The sequence below is a fragment of the Pseudopipra pipra genome, chromosome 3 (genome assembly GCF_036250125.1).
Source record: "Pseudopipra pipra isolate bDixPip1 chromosome 3, bDixPip1.hap1, whole genome shotgun sequence".
NCBI lineage: Eukaryota > Metazoa > Chordata > Aves > Passeriformes > Pipridae > Pseudopipra > Pseudopipra pipra.
Window position 1 is genome coordinate 36226431 of NC_087551.1, and position 27974 is coordinate 36254404.

Sequence of the window (27974 nt, forward strand, 5' to 3'; positions counted from 1 at the left end):
ACCCCACAGACTGTAAAGACACAAAAAGAAAACACAACCCTCAACTTCAGATTTACAAGAGGTAAAAAGAGGCTGGCAGTAAATATGGAAGTGGTGAGTTTTTTTCAAAATTGCTTAAGACGCGCTTGTATACCCCTACAATCTGGAGCTTTAAGTTCTTAAACCCAGACTTGTCACTGCTTGGGCCCATGCCTGTCCATGTTACAGTCACAAGGTCCATAAGGAAAGAGCAGGCTGTGGGAAATGAGGGTGGTTTCATCACTAATGTCTTTTCTTGTTTTTTCTTCTTTTTCACACTTCTGGAGTGTCATTTTGTTCTTTCAAGCCAACTGTTTTACCTTTGGAAACACTACCTGCAATGTTCAAAGCTTCAAGACATAAATCTTAGAAGAAGAAAATAGTTGCTGCTCTTAAGATCAAAAACAGTTCTGCATCTTTTCCATTGACAGTGTGCCTACGAAGCACGCATAGTGAGTTTAGACTGTAGTATAACCTACTGTGGTAAAAACTCAGTGTTGCCTTGATGGGTTACATACCATTTAATTTTTCAAATATATCACAACAGTAAATTTTTAATTTTTTTTTTCCTAAATGGGCAGTCTCAACCAAGCCAAATGCACTGTTTATAAACACAAAGCTCATTCTTACTTATGGCCTGCAAGTAGACACAGAGCAGCCCTGGAGTAAGCTGTAAGCCAAGTCAGAAAGCCTTTACATTCAATTAGTAGCTTTACTTTTCCTCTTGGATTTGTAACTGCAGAAACCAATTTAGGATGAGAATGAGCAGAATCCTTGGAGCTGTCAGGAGTACAGCAGGTCACTAAGCAGAACTCAGTTTGACAGAAACCACTCAAAGAAAATACTGAACTCATTTCCCCACCCTTGGCTCTCCCAGTCACCTTTGCAGTGCTCCCAGGTCCCCTTTTCTCTCGTTTCCAATTATTCCTCTTCTCATGTACTATAGGAAGGGTACTAAGGAAACTAATTGGAGGAATGTACATCATTATTTACTTGTTCACTTTTCTTATATATATCATTCATTAAATAATTATCCGTTTCATTAACTGGATTTGGAATCTAAAGCGGTATTGACAAATTCTGTTACTTATGTTAACTACATGGGGGTTTATTCCAGTGGACACTGAGAGCTCACAGACTACAAGCCATGGTAAGAAAAGAAAGAGCAGAAAAACCCACAACATTTATTTAAATCCTTATATTACTCCTAATTTTTTAAATTTTAAAATACTCTTTGATTTGTTTAAATGATTGGTGAAGTACTAACACCAAAATTTTGGAGAATATTGAGACATCAGTCTGATAGGATCTTTCCTGCCTCAGACCAAAATAATAATAAGAAAGGCCTACCTCAATATTAATTTTTATCAAGCACCAGTCTACACACTTACAGAATCTATCATATTAGGCCTCAATGTTATAATCTTACAAGCATCTGAAATTACATTACATCTAAATGGAATAACCAATAAAACATGTCACTTAGCTCTGGTTCTTTTTGAGGATGACACTAATTTATATTTCCAGAATTCCAATTACATCGCTAGACCACAATTAACTGATACAGTGGAATGATCCATAACATGTATATGGAGAAATTATCTGAAATTTCATTTCAGATCAATTTATAGCCTTGGAACAATTCTGCTAGGATCTTCAGCACTCACTGAGGGCATGTTCCCAGCCTGTGTGTGCTGGGAATATCTAAAGTATCAAGGACATAACATCTACACACCTCTGAAGGGCTTGAGAGAGACTAAAAATAGGGCTCTTTACCCCTTCCCTGCACTATTTGTTACAATGCCACCAGCTTTCCTTGCAGTCAGGGAATGCCAGAGAAATTCTTCCAGGAAGGACCAATTATTTTTCCAATGTCTTTTATAAGCATGGTTGGCCACAAACAACGCTTGTGGAAAATATCTAACTCAAAATTTTATTTTAAGGAAATACAAGTGGTTGGGATTTTCTACTAGAAATTTTTCCTTCATGGAAGGCAAACACAGCTTTCATCATCAATAATACCTAGTCCAGGTATAGAACTTAAACCACGTAAAAGATTAAGGAAGAAATCACTATTCTGATGAGGTAAAGTTCCAGCTAGTGTCCAGTATCAGGGTTTTTTTCCAAATCTTTCTTTTTATAGGCTTCACTTCTCGTTGGTTTTTTTCTTTATTTACAGAAGAGATAGTAAGGGTTACTACTTCTTCAAAAAAACTTAATAGAAAATATAAAATCTAATCTAAATTTTAGACAGCAATAAAATGTTTTACATTTTCATCAAAAACATTTACATGCATTGCTTTTCAGACAAGTCCTGTTCACAGCTGCTCTGGAAATAAAGGCATGCTACAAAAAGGCCATTGTGCAATCTTTTATGTACTATGCTTGCTTTAATGCACAAGATCACATCCCTCCTTTCAGTAGCTGAATTCAAAAAGTATCAAAACCTAACTCTTATACACCATTAATAGACTAATTCCTTTAGCTGAAGTAATAAAATGGGCTTTTTAAATCCAAACTTTCTAGTGCCTAATAACCACTCTGTAAATTCAGTCAATCTTTCAGTATTTCAGGACAATTTAACCATCACAGATCAACAGTAGCACTGATACAGAGACTCTCACAGGAACTTTCTGCCCTGCCATCCCAGACCCACTTAAGCTAGAAGCCCTGAAGCTTCACTAAACTCATGACACCAACCACAAGTGCCCTTGAAGCACAATACATCAGCTGCTGCTGGAATCAGTCACAGAAGGACACCTGGAGCTCACAAGCCAGACTCAAGCTGACATGCCTCCACATGAGCCACTCAGGCAATACTTCCTAGATCTCTAAGTTTTTGGAAACAATCTTAGCTGCTATGAAGAGCAGCACAGATGGATACTCTGGCAGAGCAATAACCCTGGCCTTCTACCTGCTCCACAGAAGTCAGCATTGGCTTAGTAACTCCCTCACAAAGCTGTCCAAATTGTGGAGGAGTTGGCTGTGAGTAATGGTCACTCAGCTATCTCCCCTTAGTACTGCATTATCTGGGTTTTTCAGGGTGTTTCAGTTCCCCTCTTATCTTGTGTAATGGGGAATCAACTATAACAGAGAATTACATCAAATGCTGGTAAAAGCATTCATGAGCTACATAATACCTCTCTCTTACTGTAAGATAGTTTCCAAATACAGCAAGCAATATTATTCCTTCCAAAACATGTATGCATGAAGTAACAGGCCAGTTCAACTGGATGCTTGGGTCAGGAGCATGTACCAGTGTAAATGGCTATGTGCTGCCATATGCTTGTGTGCATGCATGTGCACAAGCTCATATGCACTAACTCATGCTCTTCAGCTAATTAATTTTCTCAAAAATAGCTCATTATATTGTAAGCTGTGTTGTGCTGACACTAACTAACCATGGCAACTGCCAAATGTATAAAAAGCACACAAATAACTCCTTTCAAAGCACAGTCTCTGTTTGAATCTGCCTTTTTAAAGCTTTTATGAAAACAGTGGGATGCAATAATACAACCCTAATTTATGAAATTCTGAAAAATATAAGACTTGAGTAAGTTTCTGAAGAAGCTATTTTTTTGTATTAAAGTCAAAAGCATCATCCTACAATCCTGTCTGACCTCCTGCATAACATAGGCCACGGAAACTCACTCAGCAAGTATTGCTATGAGCCCACACTGTTAATATACTATATATTGTTTAAATATGTTAGGGGAAAAAAATTATTCACTGCAGAAGTCTTTTCCAGTCTTCTAAGACTGACAGCACTGAGCTTCATTCTTTAACTCTGTACAGATACTTGGAACATTGATGTGATACATATGTTCCCAGGTAGTTAATTAATATGCATGAAAACCAAAGATGACATTACCAACAAGCACAAATAGTATATGCTGTAATACATAAGATGACTGTAAATACAGTTTTACTGGGCATGAACCAGAAAACACACCATACATGCATTAAAACTTGCTCAAATATTTGCCTAAGGTATTTCATATGATAAAAATCTCATAATTTTAACAAGAAATTACATTCAAAAAATGTTGAGTCATCTACATATGGTCCACAACAAAAGAGATTGAACACATTTGTGCGGAGAACGTTACCCTCTTCGCATGTGGGATCTTTTTTAATTAAATGGAAAAATTTAAAAACTTGCCAATGGAAAGGGAAGAATTTAATTTCAAGTTTCATTAAGGAGCTTGCTTTCACAGCTAAGACTAAGGAAAATGGCTAGTAGTCCCAGCTGTGTGCATATTATACAGAAACAAAAAAAAATTAATAATTAAAAAAAAAAAAAAAAAAAAAAAAAAAAAAGGAAGAGGCGTGCCAACAAAGCTTACATCTTTGGCATCCACTCGACACACTTATAAAACATGAAGCAATTACCTACTCTATCACTTGGGGCTAGAGCCTGTTTTTGTACCTTCATGAGCTCACAGATGATTCAAAATGTAACAACTTAGCCTTTCTAATTCAGCATTATTCCAGAACTGGGCAGCAGCCTCTCTCTACTGTGATGGAGTTTGAGGATGACATAAGCCACAAGGTACTCCTGGATATTTTTCTGGGGGTTCTAAAAGAAAATCAAGTCTGTTGGTAATAATGAAGCTGCTGTCAATAACACCAAAAGCACTGCCAACACGCTCAAGACATTCAATATGTTAACAGGTAGTAGATCGGATGCATTCACATTACTTCTGTTGAATTTACCTTTCATAGTATTAGGAGTTCAGGAAGAAAATGATCTTTCTCTCATTGGCATCATCAGCACTATCACCATCACACCACTGCCACCAATCCAGAAAGTTCAAAAAGCCTAAGAAAGGAACAACCCCCAGAGTAAGAGCACACACCACACCTACAAACTGCAGGCAAGGACCAAGCTGTCAAGACATTTCATCCACCTACAGATGATTTCCTGCCGGCCTTGTTTTCTCACAGGGCCTTCAGCCAGGGGCAGGGAGTGGGCTCTAGTAAGACAAATTGTTTTAGCATCATCAGACAACTCCTGGCCACTCTCTCCCCCACAAGGGCTCTGCTGCCTCTCTCTGTCGCATGGCCTGATGTATATCCATTGTATGAACAAGGCACAGGTCAGCATTGTAAAATGATGGGTGAAATGTACAGGCTGATCTTGGGATAGAAACATGTTTAGTCACGTGAGGGGAGACGCTACATCAAGCCACAGGTGCCTGCAAAAGAGAATGGGCATGGTTGCTACCCAGGCACCAGCAAGACATGATAAATCTTTGGATACAGACTTTTGACTGCTTGCTATGTTGTCGTCTTCTCAGACTTCTTCAAACTGGTACAAGCAAAGAGAACAAGCAAATCTCTCTGTAAGTCAACAGGCTTCAGCTAATATTCTTGCTACATTTGTAGGGAAAGTTTTCTCTTGGAACAGAGGCATACAGAGAAGGATTTCATGAATCCAGTAAGTTTCTTGTTTAAATCTAATGGATTTAAACAAAGGGGAAAAAATAATAAGTTTAGATCTCTGAAGCTCCAAGGTCAATTCACTTTACTTGGGTGAAAGGCCAATTTTTTTCAAAATAAGCAGCAATAAGAATAAATCAGGCATTGCTTATCACATTGTCTAACACAATTACACAATATCTACTTACAGAACATTGCCACAGGACTTTCGTCCACTTGCACTGCTCTACTCAGAAGAAGAAACATCTTATTTTCTCTATGTATTTCTATATTGAAATGCTCCCATTAAGCTAGTAGCAATGTTAGCACTAGGAACAGAATTTAATTCCAAATCGCATACCCAACTCTTGCCAATCACTATTTTGAAAAGCCTTTTCCTGTTGTTCAGAATTGCTTCAATATATAATAGTCTGCTCTAAAGGAAAATAGGAATTTCCTGCTCTTGCTAATATACACTAGAGATCTACCATAGACAGAAATTACACTAAAAAAACATGATGAAAATACCTGGCAGTACACCCTCCATGGATCTACTTGTTAACGATTTTAACTAAAATCTGCTTTCCTTAAACATCTTAAAATCTTCCTACATAAGCCATTACAGCCTTCTTAGTCATTGCTCCTCACCTGTCAGTTATCATTATTTAAATACTTTATCTGATGTAAAAGCACTGGAGTAAATCGGCAATTGAGGGTGGAAATGCAAATGCTGTGGTTATCAGAGCTAACAGAGCCAGCCTGCCTGCAAGCCCCTGCATGAACAGTGGGATGACTAGCTCACCAAGGCTTGGGAAGGGTCCATCGCGCCAAGCACCAACAGACTGTACTCCTTCATTCTCACAATTAACATCCAGGATGGTTTGGGTTTTGTCGGTTTTTTGCTTGGTTGGTTTTGGGGCTTTGGGATTTGTTTTTGTTCTAAAGGAATAAGAACATATCTGAACAGGTAAGATGAAGCTCACTAGCTGCTAGCTACAAACGTGGTACTGGGTGGTCTGGGGAGCCGGTTTTTAAAACAAGGGCTCCAAAGAGACACAGCATCCCCATAGTGAGGAAAATCACTCAATCCCATCCACAGTCACGAAACATGATTCACCTTGATCCCAGTTTATGTATCTGGGCACTGGGTCTGCACTGGACTTCTGTTGTTTCTGTCCCATCTTTAAATACTTTGCTTTAAGGAAAAAGGAAATGTCAGGAACTGAAAAGCCTAATGTCTTGAAAACTATTTCCTTCTCCCTTACAAGCTCATTTCAACAGCTCCACAGAAGTACCAACTTAAATTCATTCATGCAGCATAACACCAGCAATAGCAACTCTCTCTTCTCATTCTCTGCAGTCGTTGCCCCAGATAAACAGGCCTTAGTTATGGTTCACAGACTGTTTGCCACATGCTCCTCTTCATCATAGTTTCATTTCTAGTGGTTTCAACACTGCTAAAGTAAAAGACAATCTGCTACTGAACTTCTAATTAAGCATACAAAGCTGATAGTGTTAACCTGAATATCTCTGGATTTTCACTTTAGAGGCCCTTAAGGTTTCCAATTCAATTTCTGGCTTCTCCAATCACACAAGAATAATGAGGTTGAAAATGCAAGTAGTGCAATATGACACACATCGTCAGTGGCACCACAGTACTGAGGGTAAGATGTAGGTGGCAGAAACAAAATCCTGTGAAAAGAGAAAGACCAAGGCAAAAAGAACTTCAACGACCAAAGATACAGATGTATTTTCATTTTAGTCGCCCATTTGACGCATGTTAAAATATTGGCAGGCTTGAAATCACTGCATTTCTCTTTGTTCAAAAGCCACCTTCTCCATTTAAAAAGGTATGTGAATTGATCTGCTGATCTTTCTGTGCTTGGCTGTTCCATACAGGATGTATACAATATTGTCTTCTGCATTTTTACTGCATCAGTATCTGCTGTGTTCTGAAATCTTAATCAGGTTTTTCTAAACCTGTAGATTTGGTAAAGTTTTATGATGTTAAGTGTTCTGTAAATTTCCTCATTTCCCTCCCAAATTATCTGGCCACGAAGTGCAACCTTATAACATGAAGGGAGTGTAAATTACATGAAAACACTACCTATGTGTTGTATAAGAATTGGTTTTTTTGCAATCTCGACATAAAGAGAAAGCACAGATAGACAGGTGAAGTTTATGTGTTTTCCTCTACTAGATATGCCCCTATAAGGTATCAAAAACCATTAAATACCCTGACATCTCTAAGGAGTCTTTGGTGCTGGGGTTTGCCTTGGAAATTCTAAACCTGATATGGGAAAGCTGTGCTCGCTTACAGTTCAAACCAGTCATTATGTGCATACTAACCTCTACTTCAGCTCATGTGCACAGTCTAATGGATGGCTTTGCACAGTGGTCAAGATGTAAAGTAAGTAACAACACCCCTAGATTAAGTCTCTTAAAAAGAAAGCAGAGCTGAATAAACCATGCTTTTATATTAGTGGTATCTAAAATATTATGATATCCTAAATCAATGAAAAGCACTATTGCATCACAGGTACCCTAGTCTGGAATGCATAAATATATGTGAAAAATTTTAACAGAAAATACTGCACTTCCAGCTCCAGAGCCATAGCTTGGTTATATATTACTTGAATGTACAACAAAGGTGAAATATAAACTACTAGTACAGGAGACAAAATGTATTTGTATTAAGGGATGGTGGGCCGTATGATAAATCTGTCCTTTGTGCTTCCATCCACAATTCAAAGCTCTGACTAAATTTAAAAAGTTAATGATAGTTTCAAACTGGATAGGACACTGCTGCTGTATTTTCAGAATTTCAGAGGAAAGTGCAACAGACAACAAAATTCACTGCTTTTAGAACAGGTACTCTCTATATTTACATTTATATTGAAAAGTGTAGGCAACAGTAATTGATACTGATCATACAGTGCTACAATCTGTATCGTTATCTTGCCTTTCACTTACTGTGATATAAAGTTTTATCTTACAAAGTACATATTATCTATACTATGGCATATTTAATATCATGATGCAAATCTGAAGCCCAGAAAGTAGAGAAAAATAGTGCAGGCACCTCAGTGTTACATTGAGGATTTTTTTATTCTTTAAGAAATGTTTTCACTCAATCCTTTAGTAAACTTTTCATATTTTGAAAAACATTTGTAATTTCACATTTTTTCCCCAAATACAGTATAAGCCTAAGAGAATGCAGGCACATACATCAATTTATTATGTTACCAATTAAGGACACAGTTCCACATCTCTTCTACAAAGAATGTATACAACTAGAGGGTATTTTTTTCAACTCATACTTCATTGGGTTTTTTATCCTCTTCTCATGGGAAATTCCCATCAAGTATAATAAGGATGAAACCAATAAAGTTTGAAAGAAATTAAACAAACTCCGTAGAAATTACTCTAAACATCATATGGGTCATAGGAGAGTTCAAAAAAATATTTATGTAGCTGACTGAATTCTACAGCAGATAGGCATTACCCTAATAAATCCCATGAGCTGCTTTAAGAGGGCTATGAATAGGATATAGCCCTCCACCAAATTCTACAGGACTTTTTAATCAATGAAACAAATACCCCAGCTCTTCCTAGAAGCAATGCAAGAGGAGAATGTGCACAAAAGCACTGGAAAGTGTTCTAGAAAAATAACTCATTTTAGCTTCATATTTTGGTGGGTTTTTATACAGAGCAGTGCAAGCGAAGGCAGGAGAGAAGCAGAGGGAAAAGCCAATCTTGTGATTGTGATTAAAAGCTCACTTTTTGCACCTTAGTAGCTGATAGGAAATGATGAAGTATAAAATAAATGAATGAAGAATTTAAAAATGTTATGGATGGAAAATCACCAATGAAAAGGAGGACATGAGATATGAGGTATATTAGCATAAAAAATACTGAGTAGGCAGTAAACCAGAGGCATTCATGCTGATCCTTATTCTATAGGTCTCAATCAGACAAAACTCTTAAGGAAGAATGAAAATTTTTGGTCAGTGGTTTTTATTTGGTGGAGAGTGGAGGAGAACAGGGAAGGAAATTTTTAGTTTCCTTTTCTAGCTGGAAAAGTATGTTTGACCAGAAGAGAGTCAATGCAACCAAAAGGCTGTTTTAAAAGCCAAGAATTCAAATATACTATGAGAATTATAAATGCAGAAATAGAGCTATTGAAAGAATGTTTCTGAAGGCTTTCCTGCTTTCAAATGCAAGGTGCTTGTCTTGGAAATGATAAATTGAGACAATACTTTCAGGCTCCCTTGGTGCCATTACACCCAATCATACAGGGTGACATTTCTTTGATTTCCACTCCAAGGCTTCATTATATCTCCTTTAATTTCTCACAAAAAAGAACTCAGAAGGGAATAATTTAGTTAGTGTGCAAGTATATTTTTCTATGTCCACATATCTGTTCCATGTAATATACATGGAGATAATAATCGACACGTTCATGTAATTTGACAAAATGATCAAGCATTCTCAATTTAGTCTCTGGAAATCAAACTGTAGTCTTTAAGTTATGTTTTAAATAAACTGAATAAAATTACTATAGCCTAATAATAGCAAAAAATAGCATCTGATAGTTTTGGTTCTGGTGTCTGAAACTGCCAACCCAACCTTCAGTAACCTCTTCGTGAGGTTCTGGCCTAGCCCACACAAGCTGCCTCTGATGAACACAAAAGGCTGAGTACCACAAAATCTATGTGGCAGTACAGGCACTTTCTCATAGTCCTATTCAGAACTAATGTGGTCTATTATGAGGCTGCTGAGTGAAACAGACACTGTGAACAACCAGAAGTAGAGGGACCTGTAGGGTAATTATGGCAATAACAGTCTCAGTACTATGGCATTATGATCCTCCTTCTTCTGGACAACTGTTAGAAATACATTTGAACAGACCTCTTGTCCATTTATCCACTAAACATGTTTCCTGCTGGAATACTTCATTGCCTCTTGCATTCATAATGCAGGCTTGTGGTGTTGTGAAAAAGGAATTGCGTTATCCATCTTCAGAGCTTTTGCAGCACTTTTTCAAAATCCAGTGAAGCATATATTACAAAGGAAAAAAGTAAAGCAAGAGTGGTGTGCTAACCAGTAACACTGTAGGACTGCAATTCAGAGAGGATTACCGATTTCTTAGCACGGCCTTTGCAGACACTGTGTCTTACAGCGTACTATAGAGATTATTCTGAAGCCATCATGGTCAAAAGTAGACATCCTGGAATTAAAATGAAAGGCATTTAACAGCTGAGCTCCCCAGTACAAAGATTCACACCACATCAAAAAGAAAAAAATATATTTATCTTCACTTTGTTTTTGTCTATTGCTATGTCTCAGAATACTGGTTGTTCTGCTTCTCCATCCTAACATCCTACCAAATCTGCACAGCAGCTTCCACAAACAGTTCTCTTTTACTAGGACTTGTTAAGCACCCACTGTGATAGCAGCAGACCATGACCCACACCAAAGAAAAAACAAAATGGTGTGTGAAAGTTCATAATGTCAGCAAATATCCATGACTGTATTGGTTTTCTCACTTTTTTTTTTCAAGAAAAGCTTCACAGATGTTTCCTCATTCCACAGGAGTCATGTTGTTGATTCATCAGCATCTTTTTACACCTGCATCCCTCCTGCTGCCTCCTGTGGTGCCACTGCAGAGCCCATGTTAATAAGCCCAGCAGATGTATTAGCCTGGGCTTTGCTACATATCCAGCTTCTTGTGTGGTTGTGTATCACCAGGACAGCATGCAGTCCCCAACTGGGAACGGGTGAAAAAGGCAAAAGTTTGAGTCAGTTTCTCAAATTATTTTTTCTACAATGTATTTCATCATTGAGCCTCCGTATTTTCTTCTTTCTCTAATTTTTAAAGACTAAAGTCATGGTTCTACAATGTTTGCGTATTCCCCATTTACTCAGCAGCACAATTTTCTCTAACTGGGATAAAAGTGCAAATTATATTTCTCTTGACCTACCTAAATGACTGTCTAGAGAGTTCATGCTGGCATTTCTGTGAATGCTGGGAGGACAGATTATACTCAATCTAGTTAAAATGGCCTATAAAGGCAAATTAGCCCTTCAAGTAGCCTTAAACAAACATGAAATGGCAGAATGGCTTGATGTCATTTCACTGATTTGCACCATTTACCTGCTGTTTTTCATCTGTTCCTGAGTGCTTTAAATCAAATTTATCAATTTGTGAAGCCATTGCTTGGTGTACTTTTTCACTTGGTGCTCCTCCCTGAAAGAAACACCTTTCCTATTGAAAGATCCTGGCCCAGAAATCACTGAAGTAACACGCTCAACATTTTAAAGCCCAACTACAAACTCCAACAAGTGCTTCATTTAAAGTCCATGCCTTAGTAGCCTGAGGTATATGAAATATGTAGTGCCTGAGTCATGCAGAGTTTGAGTCACTAAAAAAATATAATAAAAGCAATTGGCTTTTATTCCTCTACCTCTGATACATGCCTATGCTATGCAGAAAATGGGAACACTAGGAACGCAGATACTCCAGTGCAAAACTGTTAAGAGTCACAAGATAAGACATGCACAGAGACAGTATGTACATAGCCCTGGTCTCATCTGTTCAATAGAAACTCAAAACGTGAGCTCACACAGAAATTCAAGTACTTTAGCTCGTGTACAATTCCAGTAACACAGATCTAATGGCACCACCTTGCAGCAGGCTGATAGAATGATTTATTGTCACTGTCAAATTGCCTTGGGAACCTGACAGCTGTCATTGAGAGGTAGCAAAAGCATATTTCATTTTTTTAAAAGAACTATATTAAAATTAGTTGGGTTATCTGGTTAAAGCATCCAAAAAGTAGAGTGATAAAAGAGTTCAGACTTCAGCTATCAAGAGCCCTCTGCTCAGTCTTTAAAGTCACCTTCTGTTTTGTACAGAGTATACTATTACTCCATAGCTGTCCTGCAGAGAACAGATCACTAGTCATTTTTTGCATATCAGTTTTATACTGGAAGTAGATCAAGACAGTAACTAATCTGACCCTACAGAATTGAATCAGGGGAAGCCGTAAGGTGCCAGAAGCAGGAAAAAACCCACCAAATATAAGATGCCATCAGAAAGAACATCAGGCTCTTTAGTAAAGCAAGAGAAAAGAGGAGCTACCTACTGAAGAAATGCCAGTCTCCTCAGATGCAGGTTCCTTTCCTCAGAAAATCCAGAATGTATGATGCAGTGGAGACCAATGCATGAAAGACCTCAATCTATAGAGAAAGCTAGAGACAAATGGCAGCAGGTGCCTAAGCAAAATCCTAATATTATCATGTGAACAGTGCAACAGACTGTGTCCTATGAGTAGGAGGATAAGCTGCTAACTTTAAAAGATTTACAAGGAAAGGAGGTCTCAGAAAGAACACAGAGACCTTTTGCTGTTTTATCTCTTTTCTTGCTATTTATCTTTTAGTGAATTAACAGTATACTTGTCCTTAATGGGTACTTTTGGACCATAGTCAACCTATGCTCTCAGAGAGAAAATGCTTCCCTGATGGCCAACACAACCAAGGAATTCCTATGACAGGCAGCAGTAGCTAGCCCTCTATCCAAGGAGCCTCCCTAGCAGAGTTAATCCGTAGCAACCCACCTGGCCATAGGCAGATGGTGCCATGTTTGTCATCATGCTTATGAGCCACCCAACACTGGGCATTTCACGATAGACAACTGCTCCCAGCACCTCTCACTGCAGATTTTAAGCATTATTCTTCCCTTGACATCAGCTTTGTAGTTTCTCCTCTTCTCTAGCACTGGCTTTGGTGCTTGTTCAAATCCTGCTCACCAGCAGACCTAACTAAACCCAGCCAATAGTTTTCTGCTAACACAGCTCAGTGCTAAAACAGCAGCCATGACAAAGAGAAAAAAACACAGGACTTTGTACTTACAACCCACTATTCTGCAATTGCTTTCCATCTTTAAAAGAAAAAAAACACAGTTTTTATTATTTATAGCTTCACCCTTCATAAATTTGTGTGTTTTCTGTAGGCATTTAAAACTAATCTTTGGACACGCTCTGGACATAGAGAAGATTCTTTCCAAACCATCACTTGACAAGGAATCAAATGCTTCTTTTGATTATTTCAAGAGGTTGAAATGGGGTGGTGTGCCAACAGTGGCACATTGTGGAACTATTCCATCACCATCTATGGATAGAAAACAGCACAAAATAGCTGCATGTTGGACTTCTTTTTCCATTTTATGCCTATTCTTTGAAAACTCAAATCGCTACTTCAGACATTCCATTCCAGACATTTCTCATCCTTACAAATATGACATGTTTTTCACAGTTTGTTTGTTGGGGGGGGGTTTCAAATAGACATTATATATACATTGAAACATGTCCATTTCTTTGTCAAGGGAATTAGCCATTTTTCTGTAAAGTGACTTCACAAAGTCTTCACAAGACTTTCACTGTCTTGTACATAGTCTTTTTAGCTTTAAAGATCAAACGTCCCAGACTAAACATTACAATGAATGCACACAATATACACACCACCATGGAACATGAAAAGAAGCATGAAACAGTTTCTGCTGTTAAATAAATTGAAAATTTTTGGCTTTTTAAGATATAATTGCAGCTTTTTCTTCAGATGCAATAAAAACAGGTTTAAATATTACCCTTCAGCTGCCTTTCTCTTTACCCCAGAAATCCCATTTCTATTTCTCACACAGTACTGATAACTGAGCCTGATTACTTTATGTTACTGCACGTTTGTCATGATGTTTAAGGACAAGAAATATTTAACCTGTAAGCAGCTTCTCAGTGCCATTTTCTCCACTTGATATGTCACTTGCAACAGAGTTATTAATTAGTTTCATGACCCTGACAGAACTAGAAGACTCAGCAAGTCTCACCCAACTACTTGAAATACTGTTTAGGAACTGAATTTCCAAAAGTGGTTTCTTATTCTCTTTGAGAAATGGTTACATAAGTGATTTCTGAGTTGGCACTGAAATGGCCGGAGAAGACAGACCAGTAAATAACCTCCAAATAAATATCCTGTGCAATGAACAGACAAGTTAGCCAGGGGTTTCAAGCACCAATTAATTTCTTTGCATATCATTCATAGTGGTAAACCCTGAACCTTCTAGCTGTTTCCACTCTGAAATGTTGCTAAAAGAGGCAGCATGAGGTTCCTTCTTCACTGTCCTCTAATCACCCTGAGCAAATTAACTCCGCTTTCAAATTCACAAGATTATTGTTCTTCCATTGCCAATCTAAAATGCTGAAGCTGAAAGAAAACTGTGTCCTTTCTGACTCACTTGTTCAGCGGCAAAGGGAGCCCTGGTATAGGTGAGCAGCCTTGTGCCTCCTGCTTTCACACTAAGGGTACACACTCGGCTCCATGCTTCCTGAAGAAAAACCTGCATACGTGGGCCAAAGAAACTCTCTCTCCCATGGCTCTATGACCTCTGTAATGCTAATGGAACTTAAAATGGGACTGATAATATTTTCAGTCGTAGTTCCAAGAGGCTACATATTTAAAAAGGAAACCATGTTCAACTATTCAGCAGTTCTGGCCATGATTTCTTGCTGCTCACTGTCCTTGCAGCTGCAATGGAGGCTCTGCTGAAAGCCACGTTGATACAGATAGTGCTGCCTAATTAGCCTACAGAAAAAGATGAAGTCAGATAGGGGTCTGCCAGTTAGCAGAACAATGATGCACAATTAATGTATTAACAACAAGGGCAGAACTATATAATCATATGCTAATAGTACTCCATTTACCATACACTAGCCCACAGGCAGACAGACAGCAATAAATCCATGGCATTTCTAAATACTTATCTGTAGAACTAAAACGTATACAGGGAGGACCCAGAGATGTAGTGAAGAGCCATGAACTGGTAAAATGTCATATTTCAACAATTAAAAGAGGAATAAATAAATAGCAAGCTGGTAAGATGACACATCAGTTAAATGCTAATCAAAGTACTATTTATATTTAAATATGTACACATTCCATTTTTTTCCTCCCAGACAAAAAAAACACTCTAGGGATGTTAGTGCTGAGATTCTTCAATGCTGAGGTTACACTAAAACCACAAGGAAATTAAGAATGACCTTGTACAAATGAACCAGCAAACGATGCTCATTAGCAACTAGCCCTAGTAAGGCAGTGTTGGAAGTAACCTAAAGTATAGAAAGTGAGTGCTACCACAGCCACTGGTTCAGGGACACTTAGGAGGAGCAGAACAACAGTTAAGAGAATTGTATGAACAGTATTAAATATACATGATGAAAACCATGCATTAAGAAAACATTGGTTAACATATATTTAACTGGGAAAGAGGCTCCACTAATACTATTCAGAACCACTTTGAGGATAAAAGTGTTGATTTGATATTACTGATCAGGCAACTCCTTCCCTCCAGTTGTCAATCAAGATCATAATGCAAAGGCTTTGAGGACAAATGGTGAGATAGATTTTCTCTCTTTCATACTGACAGATTATGCCAACTGAAATACCTCTTAATAATTTTAATTAGTTTCTTTCCTTGTTTTTATTTCAAACAAAATTTAAATTAAAAATTATCTCTGTAAAGGAACAAGGCTTGCCTAATGCTGTTCAGTATCATTTATTCAGAGCAGACTGCACTCAGATGACTGTCCAGTGGCCATGTGTACACATGACATTGTGTACAATTTATAATCCAAATGCCAAAAAGAAAAAGAGAGACAGAAAATAAATTTGATTTTAATAGGAATATGGAGTTAATTAGCCTGAGTTCTTCTTATTGTATTACTAAACTATCTTGTCTGGCATCCAGTTAATTATCAGCTATAGCCTCACAGAGTGTTCTTTTACAAAGTTTCTGTGAGTTAAAGCCTTCTTTCTCCACAAGTAAAGAAAGACTTATTCCAGAAAGAAGATGAAGCCCTGAGCTAAGGTTACCTTATCCTAAGTAGTACAATATCTGTTGATGTTACTTTAAAAGTGATAAATTATCACCCAACAGTTATCTAACACCTTGAAAAGAACTTGATTCTTCATATTAAAGACTTATATTGGTTTCAGTGGGAACTGGATCTCTCTCCAATACCTATCCATGTGCTGCCAAAAATAATATGTGATAACTGGGTAATGCAAGCATGGATGAGAGGAAGACAACATGAGGAAACATGAGAGGAGCATAAGTCTTGCTAAGGATAGGCTTGATGCTTCTGAGGTGCTTCAGTCTGTCAGATTTGTTAAAAAACAGAAACAAAGAAAGGCTTTGAATTATTTCTAGGTTCAAAACCTGACAAATTGACAGGAAAATATATTTGCTCTCTCTGAACTTCTGAATGTGGTTGTTCATATCACAGACAAGTAAAAGCCGCACTTATTATCACAATAGGGGAAAAAAAAGCACAAACACCCACCATCCTGAGTGCTGTGGCACTGAGGTGCTGAGCTTGCCAAAAGACTGAGTGCATAGCCAAGAGCTCACCTGGCTGACTCCTTTTCCTCAGAACCTTTCAGTAAAAGGTAATCACATAGAGCAAAACAACACAGCAAGCTTATCAGTATGTATTTTTAAATGTTACAGTTTGTGTTTCAGATTCCTCTTGCCACACTAAGTCTGCAATTTGTACAGACCAACTATGCTGGGTTTGTTCTTGGCAGGTCTTCTAACTGGCTTCACACTGATGCAAAGACAGGATTCAGTACAGGACACTGCTTCTGTTGAGAAGACTTTTTTAATTAAAAAAAAATTCATCAGAACTGACCCTTATGCACAACACTAGGTATGCAAGAACTAGGTAAGAAGGTGGAAGAAAGGGATTATTTCAATGGTTATTTTTTACCTTTGTGTTAGCCGGTAGAATTGAAATGATTAAATGATACTAAAACATGATATTGGAAGCCAGTCAGAAGGAAATTACAAGCTTCTAAATCTGACTTAGATTCAGGGCATATAAAGGAAGGAATTATGTCCTAAAGGAACCTTCATGGTTCTCCCAAGGCCCAATTTCACTCAAGTTTATCCTATAAGGCAAAAAACTTCTTGTAGCTGTTCTCAAGGTGATGAATCTTGAACACCATGTCATACTGTGACCAATGTCTTTCCACAGTCTTAAATGGTACATTAGTAGTAGAAGGTACTATATAATGTAAATAAGAAGTGGCAGCAACCAAATATTTAGCTGTATGATTTTTCCTATTTTTTAGTGCAACTGGTATGTCCCTTGTTCATATTCAGCAGAAACTTTCTACACAAATAACTTAACTCAAAAAGAAAAAATAAAAAAGTCAGATGGTCAAATATCAAGTGCTGTGCATCGTGACAGTAGATGGAAGAGAAAGCCATAATTTTAAAACCGAGAATTCATGCAACTAAGAGACATTTTGAGAAACAATTTTACAAACTACAAATTTCATAAATCTTAACATAAATGACTATTCACTGAAAAGCACATAAGCTGCTTCACTGGTCCTCAAAGTGCATAGCTTCTCAGCTCAGGTCTTTCTCCTGGTCCCATCTCTAACTCACAACCTCCTTGCTGCTGCTGCAAGATGTGCTCAACATCCTCTGACTCTCCCCAGCCTACAATTCAGCACCTTCCCATTTTGAGATCTCTTGGTTTATATAACCAGAAAAGAGCATCATGGTCACCATGGATGCTCTCTTATATAACAGGCCACAGATCTGCAATGCACATTTACAGAAATCATAATTAATAAGCTTTTACCAGCCTTCAATCTGCAATGTTTAACTGCCGTCAGAGTAAAGATCTTATTTCAACTCCAAGCATTTCTTTATTTCCTAGCCATTGCCTGTCTTTACACACCCAGTAGACTTAAGAGTCATCAACTACCAAATTTCACATCAATGCAATTACATTTAATCAACTCTACTTGATATTTCTTTTTGATGAGATTACAAGTCATTTTGACAAGAGCTATTTTCCACAGGTTCATGTTGATTGGCATTAATTATATTGCCTTCTTTTAATTCTTTATTAATTAATCTTTATTAATTTCAATATGCTGCTCTGTTTTGCAGAGTGCATAACTGGATCTCCATGAGCAATCGTGCGTTTTCAAACTGGTAGAGAAGTCTGAAAAATACAGCAAAGAACTTCACTGTAGAAGCTGCAGGTCAAAAGCAAACTGTTAGACATCTGTATTGGGCTCTAATGAAATGCTGTTGGCCATATCACTACAAGCACTATGAACTTCAAGTCAATGTATTGAAAGCGGTGCAGAAACACCAAGGGAAAAAATAATTCTCTGCCTATTAAAGCACAAAGGAAGGAGTCAGAGACCCAAGCATTCTTTTGCCCTTGAATCCTCAAGATCTAGCTTATATAAGGTAACACAAAATACCACATCCTCTAATTGCTCACGAGGATTTTTAAAGCTCTTCTTTCCTGTGCTTGCCACGGCAGAAAACGTGGGTTAAAATTCAGCAGATCCAACTAGTCAAGAAAGACTCACCAAGCAAGCTAAACAAACTCCTACTCTGATACCCATACTAAGGAGGAAAGCCTGAAGACAATTTATAGACAAGTATGTATTTGAATGCTCCAGTATCATCTTTGTGTGTTCAACTACGTTGGTGTGGAGGGAATTTGCTGTTTGCAAACAGACACTAAACAATTACAGCTCAACTTAAAAAACATAATTAGCACTTGCTGCTGTTTTTCTGTGGCTTGTATGCAAAATGAATTGTGCCTGGGCTGAATTTTCTGACTCTTCTCTATTCCCCCTTTCAGTAGCAGCTGATGCAATAAGAAAACCAAAGCAGTGCTAGTTCATTGCCAATGCAAAAGGGTTCATGGAAATCAATGTCACTTCTGTATTCATATTTTACTCCCTCTCCAGAGAGGGAGTAAAAAAGGTTTGAGAATATGCTCATTCTAGTGTAAAAAATAAAGAGTACTGAACAAACTGAGCACCACAGCAAAAAATTGCAGTTCAGACAGGTCTATTTCCTGGTGTGTTTCTCCTGGGCTACAAACACAAGATTGGGATGTGCTCTGAGAATGTGGTAGATGCTTACAATATGGCGAGTTTTGCAGCAGCTCCTCCCATCATCTGTATCAATGTGATCCTCAGCCAAATTTCTCTGCAAATCACTGAGGGAGAAATCTTTGTGCAGTCTGCTCCGTGATTTTGCAGCCCCTTCGCAGCCCCATGACAGATGCAGCTCTGGGCTTACACCTTCTAATCCTAATCCTAGGCTTTGCTAAACTTTAGCTCCCCTAGCGCTGTGGCCCAAATGAACCAGCTGACACAGGAGAAACACTTTCACAGCTTGCACTGGTGTTTTGCAGTCCTTTCCAGCCTCACACCCACTGCAGGTGTGGGCTCCAGCTCCCCACAGCCCAGGCCTGCCATGGGTCCCACTGAGCCAAGCCTTCCCGTGGGCCCACATCGCTGCCTGGCCTCAGCCTGTACCCAGGGAGGAGCCCAATGCCCAGGGCTGCTCCGGTGCCCCTGGGCTGCTGCTGGCTGGATGGTAGGACAGGCCCTGGCTGCCCCGTCCTGTCACCCTTATGGGGAGCCCCCAGCCCTGCAGCACCTGACAATACCATGGTGTTGGCTAAGCCCTCATCGCCCACAGCCCACAGCAGCAGTCTGCACAGAAAAGCTCTCCAGGTAAAAATTCTTTTGCGGCCTACACAATCATGTGGTGGCCAAATTGGCTCAATCTGTGATGATGGCTTTTTCCAAGAAACATCAATATTTAATACTTCCTGAGTATGTGAAACAGAGGCTCAGCTGTCAGGGCTGTTTGACTTCCAGCCAAGAACTTTGCAAAGCAAATATGAATGATCTGCCATGGGTGTTCCACAGTATTGCCCATATTCACTACTAGAAGAGCAAAGAAAACACTAGCTAAAAGAGTTACTACATCTGAAATCACACATCTTTCCAAATATTTAAGCAGTTCAGCATCTCCTGACTATGTATTACTCTGGTAAAAGCAATGGAAAATACAGTCGGGGTCAGAAATTAAAACCCAAATCTCAAAGTTCATATTTTGAGCATGATCTCCAAGACCAATCCCAACAAAAAAATAAACTGCACAATACCCAGAGCTCCCATATAAACAGTTTATATTTCTAGAACAGTACCTCACTGAAGGCTCATCTCCATGATCTTCCCTCCAATAAGACAATGATCCTTTTGTCCACTGAGATGAACACCAAGCATGGTCAGGGGCTGGAGCATGTAATGTGGGAGGAGATGCCATAACAACAGGATTTACTCAATCCTGAGTAGGTGATGGGGAGCTCTTCGTGCTGTCTACAACTGATGAGAGGGTTTAGAGAATATAGGGCTGGACTCCTTCTTGGAGGTGTAAAAGGACAGAAGGGGAGGCAAAGGACACAAACTGCAACATGGGGAAATCAAATTATACATAAAGAGCATTTTTTTTCCACCATGAGCATGGCCAGCCACTGGAATCTGCCCTCAGAAGCTGTAAAAGGTCCATCCAGTAATATTCAAAACTCTGTGAAATGCAGCCCTGAGCAACCTGATGTAACTGGACCTGTTCTGAACAGGAAATTGGACTAAAAGCCCCCCAGGTGTTTCCCCAATCTGAATTATTCTGTGATTTTACAAACATTAGCTTAGCTTTTAAGAAGTATGAAAAATACTACTGTAAGTATTTGAGTATAAGGTTTTAAACATTTGTGTGTTTGACAAATACAAAGCCAGCAAGGGATAAAACCAGTTTCTGCTGTAAATTAAAGAGGAATTTTGTTTCCATGAACATCTGGAATATGTATGTGCAATTGCCATACTGCTAAACAAAGAACTGGCATGAAGAAAAAGAAAAGGATCTGTTTTCATTTAGGATATTGTCCCTTGGAGCTAACATAATGTATAATGTGTTTGGGGTTTCAGTGTACTATTTGTTAGGAATTAAATATAAACAAAATTTCCAAAATTCGAGAATAGTACCTTATGGTAGAACCAGAGATAAATCTGAATCAGAACACAGCTGTAAGATCTGCCTCCTGGAAGTACTGAAAAAGTTGTAATTGCTTCACAGGTGCAATTTCGCAAGTTACCTAGATATGCAAGAATCTAGATTCCAGTGGTCGTCACTGGACTCATAAGCACATCAATAGTTCTAGAAAATAGGACCTAGGCTTCTGAATTATTCCCATCTCACTGCTCTTGTAAAGCTGGCCTCTTCAAAATTTTGAATTTTTTTACTTTAGGAATATATTGTTTCATATTCACAATGTTCTTGTCATCTTTAATGCAAGTTAAATCTGAAACTTTGAACCTGTAGATACCCTTCAGATCTGGGTGTAAACTTCAGCCTAGATCCAAGCCATCCTTATGCATGGCAATTTCTTAGCAACTCTATTAATGGGAGAGTTAAAGCCTCAGTTAGGTACTTAATTTCTAGACACAGAATATAGGAAGAATGAGGCGCTTGGTTTAACATCGTCCCAGCTTCGCATGCTACAAACATATAAATTGACCCATAGAAAGCACTGAAAACAGACATTTCTGAAACAATGTCTCCTTCCTAGACCACAGCACTTTTGTAGCACAGAATTAGGCATCTGTGTGGAAAAGCAAGTCACAGCCCCAAATTTCTTCCTGGATGTAGTCACAAAGTCACACATAAAAGCTGGCAACTCCCTTTTCATTTAGATGTGGCTACTGGAGGAAAAGAATGGCAGCTACAGCACCTGCCCATCTAAGCAAGAGCTTGTTCCTTCTCACTCACTGCCGGTGGCCCTGTGGATCCCACACTCCTCCCTCTGCAGCAAAGCATCCTCAGATGACATTTTTGTCAGAGACAAGAAAAAGCACCTACTCCATCCTTGCGTATCATTTAAAGACGTTCTTTTAGATTGCATGAGCTGCAGTCTTTTACTCTTTTCAGGTTCAGGGACGCCTAGAACCCAGTTCTTCAGTTTCCTGGAGAAGTAACCTAACCTCTCAGTTAGTACACAAGTCAGGCATATTCACACAGTACAAGGGTGGTTCCCTGAGGCACAAAGGATATCTGCTATTACCTCTTCTGTGTATATATAGACATAAGCTGTGTCCTGGAATGAAGGCAAGCTTCATTCAAGCACAGAGTTGTACTCTAAGTCATATTGGTTAGACTCCTCTTGAGGTTCAGTCAATCACCAGCCATAAAAGAAGCAAAATCTTTATATGTTCTATTTTCTCATTCCTACTACCCATTAAGCAAAAACAATATGCCAAGCACAATATAAACCAAAAAATCAGTGCTGTGTCTGTGCCCACATTGAAGGTATCCTGAAGATTTTGCTTTCTATGATACTAGATGTCAACAATGTGTAACAAACTCTTACCATGAGGTAAGATAATTTCACATAGTTGTGTGACTACTGCTTACACACAGATCCTGTTTATAGAGAGGATAAAGCATTAAAAGGACAAATGTGATGAGCCAGAAACAACTGAGACAGATTCAGCTTTCCTTTGTCATTCGTAATAAAGTAAATGTGATTATTCATAAAAGGCTCTTCATATTTCCTGCTCATATTTGTGGACAATTAGTTTACTGATCCCATTGTTTGATCACTCTGTAAAGCACACAGCTTCTGTGGAAACTGCCTGATTCCTTTTGCCTTAGGCATTCCTTGCTTACCTTCTCTGATTGATTAATCTTATTGACTCAGGTGTTGTTAGCTAATCAGTCCACTCTTCACAGGTGAACAAAGGAAATTTGATGCAAGGGCTGCTCCTTTTGCTTATGTTAATCAAAATTTACTGACTCAGATTTTGCCTCCTTCCAGCAGACCCCGACATCTTTCCAGCTTGCAGACAATTACATTACATTACATACTGCGCACTTGTCTGAAGCGTTTATCTGTGTTGTAGAGCTTCTCTGCAGCAGACAGCGTGTCGGTGCCTGTGGATTCTCTGAATTTCCAGAGATGGGAACCAGATGCTACCATAACTATGCATACAAAAAATAGTATCTTCCTATAAAAAAAGCCCTTGAAGGATTTTATTCAGATTTTATGAGCCATCAAGTGGAACAGCTGGGATTTTTTTGGGTAGGGGCTTTTTGTTTGATTTTTTTTTTTCCATTGGTTTAATCAGTTCAATAATTTTCAAGCACAGACATTTGCCCCAAAGCGTTTGCCTCCAGATACAATATGTTTTTATTTCAGCTTTTGCTGCTAAATTCTACTCTTCGTTTATTTGTCAAAATATTATGATGTTCTTTTCCCACTCTTCATAATTTTTACTCATCTACTTGTGTCAGGAGTGAAACATCCATCACTTTTGCTGACTGACATCCTCAACTCAAGAAGCAAAGGACAAGTAAAGCATTTATAACTTTAGGAAGGCTTCTTTTTTTTTCCTTTTTCCCTAATGATATATACATTGATGAACTTTTTGTAACCGACAAGCAATGGATGGAATTTCAAAAGAACAGGAAAACAATGCACCACTACAACAGATGTGTGCCCAAAGAAACTATGAAAAAAATAAAAGTGTTCACATCTTGTTGCATAAAAAGGCAAAAATGAAAATGACAGATAATGATGATTTTTAACAGAAACAGGCAAGCAAAACCCTCTGAAGTTCATCTACAACATCCCCCCAATTAGAATACTTAATTTTTAATCACTCCTAAATAAATTAAGAAAAATAATTATTTACTTCTTTCTTTAATGGCAATTTTTTCTCAAGCTTTGTTACAGCATTGCTGTATAAAAGAGCAGAAGAAATAGTTTTCCTTGTTGCTGCACCTTCACACACAAATGAGTATGTCTTACCAGATTGTTAAGGCTATTATGACTCTCTAATGTGGCTTCCCATATAGCGAAAGCAACGGATCTTTCCTACGTTAAATCTCTTAAAGTCTCCCAAAGTGTGATTAACTTCAGCCTTTTTTTTCAAATATCAATTCTAATTTAAAAAACAGACTCTAAAAGACAACTCTTTCTAGTCTTGTTCATTTCAGCAGGTCACTGCCCTTTCCAAAACATGCACATTTCATTAGGATTCAGAGTCTGTCTAAATTCAACTTCCTGCCATTACATCCTGACATGCTTTCGTCTGCTAGTCTGAAGTCCTCTAGTATCACGTTTCTGTTCCCTGCAGAGGTTCCCTGCACACTGTCAACGCATCTCTCTCTAAATCTGTTTGATAAACTAAAGTCAAGCTGTTGGAAGGCATGGTTTCCAAGCTTTTAATCATCTTAGTGCCTCTTCTCAGAGGCTTCCCCATTTTTACATCATCTTTCTTGACTGTGGACATCAGAATTATACAGAGTATTCTAGCAGTGGCCATATCTATTCCCAATGCAGAAATAAAGTAACTTCCCAGATTCCCTTCATATGTTCTTATTCTTACAGATATTCAAGAGCTGCATTAGCCCTCCTGGCAAAAGTGTCCCACTGTGAGCTCATACGGAACTAATTAATCATGACACACAGATCTTTTCCAATAAGCCCTTCTTAGTCCATTGGTCCCTATTCTGTAAGCATGGTCTACATTCTTTGCTATTGGTCTCATGACATTACATTTGACACTGATGTAACACCTGTTGCTGGTACAAATGACTAAGCAATCTCTTACCAGCAACCTTCCCAACATCACCTGAAAGGTTTAACAATATTTTTCCAGTTAGTGTTCTATGGCATTCTGTATCTCTACAGAACCCCAACAGGAACAGCGTCACTTAACACAAAACAGAATTTCATCTAATTTAGTCTATTTAATTCATTCGCTTTTTTTTTCACATTGCTGCAATGTATTAATCAAGAATTCACAGTGTGTTAACCCAAATAGCTCAGTGAAATACACACAGACTGTATTGTATCAGTTGTACTTTATTAACTAGATATCTAATCATCTCAGGAGTAACCTTTCAAGCCAGTATGACCAACACATGTTTTCCAATATGCTAAAGTCACTGGCAATATTTTAATTTTTTTTTATTATATCTCATCATACAAATTTTCCTGTTTGCCCTGGATCAATGTAGCATCTAGCATTTTTTATGGGGACCTGGATTGTTCCACTAAACCTTTAAATAGGTAATAAAGGTAATATTCCTTAAATGATGGCATATTACTTTACTGGTTTCCCCAGAATTTCATGACTTAGTGAAATATTTCTATTTCTTTTTCAGAGTTTTATTTTGTTTTCCCTCCTTGTAGTCCCATTCTCATGCATAGATTGATGGAGAAGGTACATCCATATCTTATTTCTATCAGCTCTCAACATTATTTCATGACTTCTGTAATACAAAATGTTTCTCTTCAACTTGTGGAATCATAGGAATACTCTTCTCAGCCTTCATTATGCAAGTCCACGTCTGACCTTGAAATAGGCAGAGAGGGAAAAGGCAAAAATAAGCCAACACAATCTTAATATATAAAATTTAAAGACCTTTATAACTCAAAGATCAAAAAATTTATCCTTTTTTTTTCTTTTTTCTCATAGTGGTTTGCATCTCTCTCATGACAGGTAATAGTTGAGGCTGGCAGAAATGCCAGTTTTGGAGCATAAACCCTGTTGTGTAGTATCTTATGGAGACAATCAAAATAAATCAGAATAAGAAAGTTTCAAACAGAAAGCCCAAGTCTAATTAAAAGACCTGAACAGGAGGTCATGAGGCCCTTGGGAATCTCTGAACAGTGCTGTCTTGCACATTTCAGAAATAAATTGTTGGCCATAACTCAAATGTCTTTCACCTTGCACAACTAGTCTGATATTTCCACGATATAACATAACTCATTAAAGTAGTTCTATCTTAATAAAAGGTTGATGCTGCTGTAGTTAAGGACAAACATGATGTAAGATGGAAAAGGAATAGCTATTGCAATGAGAAAGCTTAGACTCACATTAATTTGTTTCTCCATAATAAAAACCAAAAGCAGAAATAGGCAGCTTTGAACATTCATACAGTGTTGATATGCTCATCCTGGACAGGTAAGGAACTCGGCTTGCTTACAGATGGCTTGAACAGGAGACACAATGCTGTCCAATTTATCTCAGCATACTTTTTCCTTTCTAATGAAAGTCTCTCTGATTTTTCCCTTTATTTGCATACAAAGAGGTATTCAGAAAAGAAACAACTATAATTTCCGCTAATGTTGCATTTTCTGTCCTTGCCTAGATTTCCAGTTTTCACTTATTCAGCATTCTTTCTTAGATTCAAAGAGATTATTGCTGTAATTTTCACAATAGAGTAACTAGCTTGGTTCCTTCCTCTCATGACTGTTAGAATAATAAAACCAAAGATCTCATCATTAATTATCAACCATAGACTTTTGGCCTGGTTATTAGAAAAAATGAACTGATATACAATCTACCTGAATCTCTGACTATACCCTAAAAGGAGATTTGAATCCATTGCCCAATTTTGACCAGAAGAACAGAGACATTAAAGAAATTAAGTGTTTGTTCATCTCCTGAAAATAGACAGCTGCATAGAAGGGGCAGACCCTGACAATGCTTTGATTGAAGAAATTGCTGAAAATTCTTTATTAAACAACAGAAAATACACTTGAGGAAAAAGCCTCTAGAATTCCCCAATCATAGGAGAATCTCTAAAGCTACACCCCAAACTCACAAAATCTCAAGAAATGTATTCACAGGGAAAATTGTCTCCATTATTCGCAATGTTCCTGTAATTATTTATGAATGTGTACATTCATTTCTTGGTTTATCCTTTAATAGGTCTGTTTCCTGAAAGGCAACTAGTACTGTCAAATCAAGACATGTGGTAGAAAGCTCTGGAGTCCCTCTGCTGCATGCAATGCATTCATGTATTCCCGAACTTGAGTAACTCAGAAGAGACCAAAAGTTTGACTGAAATATGCAATGGATAACAGCTGCAAGATGGGCATCATGTTCAATTTACAGCTGAGTAAAGAGATTCTAAATCTCTATTTGGTATGATGCACTTAGTCATGTATACGGGCGCACTGTGGTCCTAAATCTTATAAGCACATCACAGGCATGAATGTATACAAGCCCAACTGGCATTTGTCTACCTAATATTAAATTATTTGGCAATAAACAAATACTTTAACATTTCAGCATATTTTCTTTTTGGAGGTTTTAGTCGATGAGCAAGGAAAATACTAAAATGGCCTGTATTCCTTGGTAATTGTAATTCAGCAGTTGAACAGATTGCTCTCAAGGTTAAGAAAACACTGACCGAGCAGGCAATGGAGAGGGTTATAGACAAGGTAAAGCAGAGCTGGAATGTCAAGACTGCTGGGGCAGCATTGTAACAGTATTTGCAACAGGAAAGCAGTAATCAGAATAAAAGTTTCCCACTCTGAACTTCCAGGTGTTTAGGAAAAATCTTGTTACTATGGATTTATGATCTCTTTGAGTCAAGGTTAGTTTGATGTTTTCAAAAACAGAGGGAAAAAACAACTGGTAGTGCATATAATTTTCTGCTCTAGACAGTGCAACTACATCAATTCATCTTTCTCTCTCCACAAGTCAAGATAGAGACACTATAAATCAGAACTCTCATGTCAAGGTTTAAGGGAAGCAAGAAATATGCAAAATAGTAAATCAACATGAGGTTG

General features: G+C 38.1%; 1 protein-coding gene and 2 long non-coding RNA genes across 3 annotated transcripts in view; 1 reads left to right on the forward strand and 2 right to left on the reverse strand.

Moving 5' to 3' along the window:
• Window positions 1–27974, reverse strand: part of KIF26B (kinesin family member 26B) — a 290490-nt gene that overhangs the window by 136620 nt on the left and 125896 nt on the right. The window lies entirely within an intron of this gene.
• On the reverse strand, window positions 8300–14266 carry LOC135411292 (uncharacterized). The gene is made up of 2 exons (XR_010429079.1): window positions 12588–14266; window positions 8300–10669 (listed from the first exon to the last, which is right to left on the reverse strand). It is a non-coding gene; the product is annotated as an uncharacterized LOC135411292 (long non-coding RNA).
• LOC135411290 (uncharacterized) lies at window positions 19522–27465 on the forward strand. Its single transcript, XR_010429077.1, has 2 exons — window positions 19522–20058; window positions 27109–27465. It is a non-coding gene; the product is annotated as an uncharacterized LOC135411290 (long non-coding RNA).